This window comes from Streptopelia decaocto (genome assembly GCF_964273445.1).
Source record: "Streptopelia decaocto genome assembly, contig: HAP1_SCAFFOLD_198, whole genome shotgun sequence".
NCBI classification, from domain to species: Eukaryota; Metazoa; Chordata; class Aves; order Columbiformes; family Columbidae; genus Streptopelia; species Streptopelia decaocto.
Window position 1 is genome coordinate 87,523 of NW_028115672.1, and position 5,734 is coordinate 93,256.

Below are 5,734 nucleotides of genomic sequence, written 5' to 3' on the forward strand. Positions count from 1 at the left end.
GGGACATTGCATTGCATGGGGACATTGCATTGCATAGGGATGTTGCATGGGGACATTGCATTGCATGGGGACATTGCATTGCATGGGGACATTGCATTGCATGGGGATGTTGCATGGGGACATTGCATTGCATGGGGGTGTTGCATGGGGACATTGCATTGCATGGGGATGTTGCATGGGGACATTGCATTGCATGGGGACATTGCATTGCATGGGGGTGTTGCATGGGGACATTGCATTGCATGGGGACATTGCATTGCATGGGGATGTTGCATGGGGACATTGCATTGCATGGGGACATTGCATTGCATGGGGATGTTGCATGGGGACATTGCATTGCATGGGGACATTGCATTGCATGGGGGTGTTGCATGGGGACATTGCATTGCATGGGGATGTTGCATGGGGACATTGCATTGCATAGGGACATTGCATTGCATGGGGACGTTGTGTGGGGATGTTGCACGGGGGCTTCACATGGGGACGTTGCATTGCATGAGCATATTGCATGGGAACATTGCATAGGGACATTTTATTGCATGGGGACATTGCATGGGGACACTGCATTGCATGGGGATGTTGCATGGGGACGTTGTGTTGCATGGGGCCATTGCACACACTTGTTGCATTGCACGTTGCCCGGCGTGGGGGGGGTCTCACCGGCACAGGGGGGTCTCACCGGCGCGGGGGGGTCACGGGGGGTGACACGGCCCCCCCTCCCCGCTCTGCCCCCGGGACACGGGGACAGCGCCCGGTGACACGCCCCCCCCTCCCCGCTCTGCCCCCCCGCAGGTTACGCGCCCCTCCCCGGAGACACCTACCCCGCAGGTACCGGCGCGTCCCGCCCGCCCCGCCCCGTCCCGTCCCACGGGCGGCGTCCCCTCCTGACCCCACTGTCCCCGCAGGCAGCACCTGAGGAACCCGCGCGGCGACCCCCCGGCCGCCGTGGCAGCGCCGTGTCACCGTCACCCGTGGGTGACACCGCGCTGCCGCCAATAAAGACGCTCTGTGGTGACGAGGGGGTTCGGTGTGGGGATCGCGCCGAGGGGGGCGGGTGGGGACACTCGGGGTGGGACACGGGTGGGACCGGGCACGGGCGACAATGTGCACGGGGAACAAGAAACAAGCGACACCGGGAACAAAGGACACCGGGAGTTGGGGGGTCGGGGGTCTCGGCCCCTGGGGAGGGTCCGGGGCGCTGGGGGCGGGGCTGCCCCGTGGGGGTCCCGGCCCGAGGGTCCCGGGGGGGCGGGGCCGCCAGGGGTCACGGGGTCCCCGTTCCCCGTCCCTGTCCCCGCCCCCCGCGCTGCCTCCGGCGCTTTCGCTTTCGCTTCCAACCTGCGGAGCCGGGATCTGCCTGGCGCTTGGTGACGTCAGGCACCGATCGGGCGGCCATTGGCGGGCGGGCGGCGGCGGCGCCAATGGCGGGGAGGGGCGGGGGTGGAGCCGGGGCTCGGGGCGGGGCTTTGCGGCGGTCCCCTGAGGAGAGCAGCGGAGAGGAGCGGAGCGGAGCCGCGCAGCCATGGGGCCGGGGCGGGCGGCGGTTCTGCGGCTGCTGCTGCTGCTGGGGGCCCTGGGCGGGGCGGCGAGCGGTGAGCGCGGGGGCCGGGACCCCCTGGACCCCCCGGACCCCCCTTCACCGGGCACCGGGACCCCCTGGGCCCCCCTGGGCCCCCCTGGGCCCTCTGCCCTGGGCACCGGAACTCCATGGACCCTTTGCCTTGGGCACCGGGACCCCCTGGAACCCCCTTCCCTGGGCACCGGGATCCCCTGGACCCCCTGGACCCTCTACCCTGGGCACCGGGACTCTCTGGACCCCTTTCCCCCCCCTTTCCTGGGCACCAGGACCCCCTGGACCTCCCTGGGCTCCCCTGGACCCCACTGGGCCCTCTACCCTGGTCACCGGGACCCCCTGGACCCTTTGCCTTGGGCACCGGGACCCCCTGGACCCCACTGGACCCTCTACCTTGGGCACCGGGACCCCCTGGACCCTTTGCCTTGGGCACCGGGACCCTCTGGACCCCCCTTCCCTGGGCACCGGGACCCCCTGGATCCACCTTCCTGGGCAGCTCGGGTCCCGCAACCACTTCTGGGCTTCCGTTCCCGGACCCAGGACACAACTCGCCCCCCAGTGTCCCCCCACAGTGTCCCCCCTGACGCTGCCCCGCACCCCGATCTGCCCCCACTTCTCACTGCCCCCTGTCCCCACAGGGCCCCACTCCCTGCGCTACTTTGATGTTGCGGTGTCGGAGCCCAGCCCGGGGCTGCCTGAGTACGTGTACGTGGGGTACGTGGACGGGAACCCCATCTCGCGCTACGACAGCGACACCGGGCGGGTGGTGCCCCAGGCGGGCTGGATGGCGGCGAATCTGGACCAGCAGTACTGGGACAGAGAGACCCAGATCGCACTGCGCACTCAGCAGGTTTACCGCGTGAACTTGGAAACTGCGCGGGGCTACTACAACCAGAGCGGGGGTGAGTGTGGGCTGGGGGGGGCTCCGTGGGGCTGGGTGGGGGCTCCGTGGGGCAGGAGAGTTTCTGCCCCCCTGACACCTGCCCTGGCCAGCGCCGCCCCGTCCCTGCGGCTCTTACTGCAGGGACCCCACCCGAGGGGTCCCCGCTGCCCCGGCCCCTTCCCAGTGCTGGATCCCCCAGCCCAGAGCCGGGGGGGCTTCTGGATCCCCCAGCCCAGAGCCGGGGGGGCTTCTGGATCCCCCAGCCCAGCACATTCCCCCACCAGCACCCATCACCCGTGTCCCAGGTCTGGGGGGCTCCTGGGTCCCCAGTCCCAGCCCCTCCTGTCCCCGCAGCTCCTGGGTCCCCAGTCCCAGCCCCTCCTGTCCCCGCAGCTCCTGGGTCCCCAGTCCCAGCCCCTCCTGTCCCCGCAGCTCCTGGGTCCCCAGTCCCAGCCCCTCCCGTCCCCACAGCTCCTGGGTCCCCAGTCCCAGCCCCTCCCGTCCCCCCAGCTCCTGGGTCTCCCGTCCCCCCAGCTCCTGGGTCCCCATTCCCAGCCCCTCCTGTCCCCCCAGCTCCTGGGTCCCTGTCCCAGCCCCTCCTGTCCCCCCAGCTCCTGGGTCCCTGTCCCAGCCCCTCCTGTCCCCACAGCTCCTGGGTCCCCCGTCCCAGCCCCTCCCGTCCCCCCAGCTCCTGGGTCCCCCGTCCCAGCCCCTCCTGTCCCCCCAGCTCCTGGGTCCCCCGTCCCAGCCCGTCCTGTCCCCACAGCTCCTGGGTCCCCCGTCCCAGCCCCTCCTGTCCCCACAGCTCCTGGGTCCCTGTCCCCCATCCTGTCCCGGGTGCCGTGGGGCCGGTGCAGCCCGGCCGTGCCCCGTGTGCAGGGCTCTGTGTCACACTCCGTGGGGCAGCCCGGGTGCTGTGCCCCGACCCCCCGGGCTCATGCAGGGCTGGGTGGGGGCGCTACCAGGGCTCTGTGCCCCACTGAACGTCCCCCTGTCCCTGCTTGTGTTTCAGGGATTCACACCCTGCAGAGCATGATCGGCTGTGACCTCCTGGAGGACGGCAGCACCAGGGGGTATTGGCAGGACGCCTACGACGGGAAGGATTACATCGCCTTGGACCTGGACACCATGACGTTCACCGCGGCGAACGTGGCGGCACAGAACACCAAGAGGAAGTGGGAGGAGGACAGGACTGAAGCCGAGCGGGTGAAGCACTACCTGGAGAACACCTGCATGAGGCGCTGCGGAGATACGTGAGCTACGGGCACGATGTGCTGGAGCGGAAAGGTGAGTGACACCGGGTACACCGGGGACACCGGGGATGGGCGCGTGTGCCGGCGCTCACCGCTGCCCTTCCAGAGCCGCCCACGGTGCGGGTGTCGGCGTCGGAGGCGCACGGGATCCTGACCCTGCGCTGCCGCGCGTTCGGCTTCTACCCGCGGCCCATCGGCGTCAGCTGGCTCAAGGACGGCGAGGTGCGGGACCAGGACACCGAGTGGGGCGGCGTCGTGCCCAACGGCGACGGCACCTACTACACGTGGGCGACCGTCGAGGCGCGGCCGGAGGAGCAGGACAGGTTCCGGTGCCGCGTGGAGCACGCCAGCCTGCCCGAGCCGCGGCTGTTCGCCAGCGGTGAGGCCCGTGGGCGCGGGGGCGCGGGGCGCGGCGGGTTCGGTTCCCCCCTCACACCCGTCCCTCCCCAGAGCCGGAGTCCAGCCAGCTCACCATCCTGGGGGCCGTGGCCGCTGCCATCATCCTGCTTGTCAGCGCCGTGGGCGCCGGAGTCGCCGTCTGGCGGTGCCGCTCAGGTAAAGCGGGGCCGGCGAGGGCACGGGGGGCCGGGCACTCGGGGACCCCCCGTGGTGGGTGCCGACACCTCTTTGTCTCCTTAGGGAAGAAGCAGAAGGGCTACGGCGTGGCGCCCAGTGAGTACCGGGGTACCGGGGGCACAACCGGCTCCGTTCGCTGCCCGGCGCCGGGCGGGCTCGTGGCCGCACTTCGTGGCCGCTGTCGCTGTCCCCCGGTGCTGGTGGCGCCTGTGGGGGCTGCAGCGTGGCCGCGGCTCCCGGCGCCGGCGCTCACGGCTGGTTCTCTCTGCAGGTGCAGACGGGGGGTCCGGCGGCTCCAGCGGCTCCAACGGCGCAGCCCCAGGTGCGGCACGGGACGGGGGACAGGGCGGCCCCGGCTCTCCCTGCTCCCCGGGACCCCGAGCAGAGGGACGCGGGGCTGGGGACGGGAACACAGGGCTGCGGGAGGGAGATATGGGGCTGCGGGAGTGGATGCAGGGCTGGGGACGGGGAGGTGGCCCTGGGTGACACGGGGCTGGGGACATGGGGCTGTGGGAGGGGATACGGGGCTGGGGACGCAGGGCTGGGGACGGGGAGGTGGCCCTGGGTGACGCGCTCTATTCCTCAGTCCCCACAGTGCTCAGCGCCTGAGCACCGGACGCGCGGCTGGATGCGACCCCTGCCCCGGGGCCAGCGGAGGAGGCGGATGATGCCTGCGGAGAGCGATGGTCCCACCGCAATGGTCCCACCGCAATGGTCCCACCGCAATGGTCCTGGTGCGCTTGTCTCCCCGCAATGGTCCCACTGCACTGGTCCCACCACAATGGTCCCACCGTGCTGGCGGCTCCTCTGCCGGGGGGTTTCCCTGCCCTGTTCACACCTGCGATCGCTTGCGGCTCTTTTGCCTGGGGGCTGTACCTGCTTTCTTTGGTGTGATTTGTTTTCCTGGCTACTCAGTAAACGCTGCTCCGCACGCAGCGTCCGCTGCGCCTCCAGTGCCGGTGCTGGGCTGGTGTCCTGGTTTTGTTAAAAACAAGTTTCTCTTTCAGTGAATTTTGCCTGTCAGCTAAAGCTTCATATTAACTGCATTTTTCTGGAGAACCAGACACATGTTTTGGTAAACCTAGCAATGGAATGCAAACTTATTGATAAGCATGGATGGACATCTCGCGAGAGGGGCGACGAGAAACAAGTGACCAAGAAACTGACCAACTGTGTATAACATTCCATTCACGTGAATACTTCATATAAAAGTGGGAGATCACGAGGATCTCGTCCCTTTTTCCTTTTTCCTTATGGCCGACATTAGGAGAGGACCTTGCTACTCATCCCTGAGAACTGAGGCCAGTGAGAGACTGAATCCAGCTCCGGTGGCTGCAGAGTCCAGTCCAGGACTTTGGGTGCCTGCCCTGCAGTTGCTGAGACTTTCAAGATTGGTTTTGTATATTTTGTATTATTTTCTCTATTCTTATCAGTAGCATTAGTAAAATA

At 67.9% G+C, this 5,734-nt stretch overlaps 1 pseudogene across 1 annotated transcript; it reads left to right on the forward strand.

Moving 5' to 3' along the window:
• Positions 1-1,456: 1,456 nt before the first annotated feature.
• LOC309452682 (class I histocompatibility antigen, F10 alpha chain-like) lies at positions 1,457-5,238 on the forward strand (annotated as a pseudogene). The gene is made up of 8 exons (XR_014186716.1): positions 1,457-1,592; positions 2,212-2,475; positions 3,469-3,743; positions 3,816-4,088; positions 4,160-4,264; positions 4,349-4,381; positions 4,557-4,607; positions 4,881-5,238. The product of XR_014186716.1 is annotated as a class I histocompatibility antigen, F10 alpha chain-like (transcript).
• The last annotated feature ends 496 nt before the right edge of the window (positions 5,239-5,734 follow it).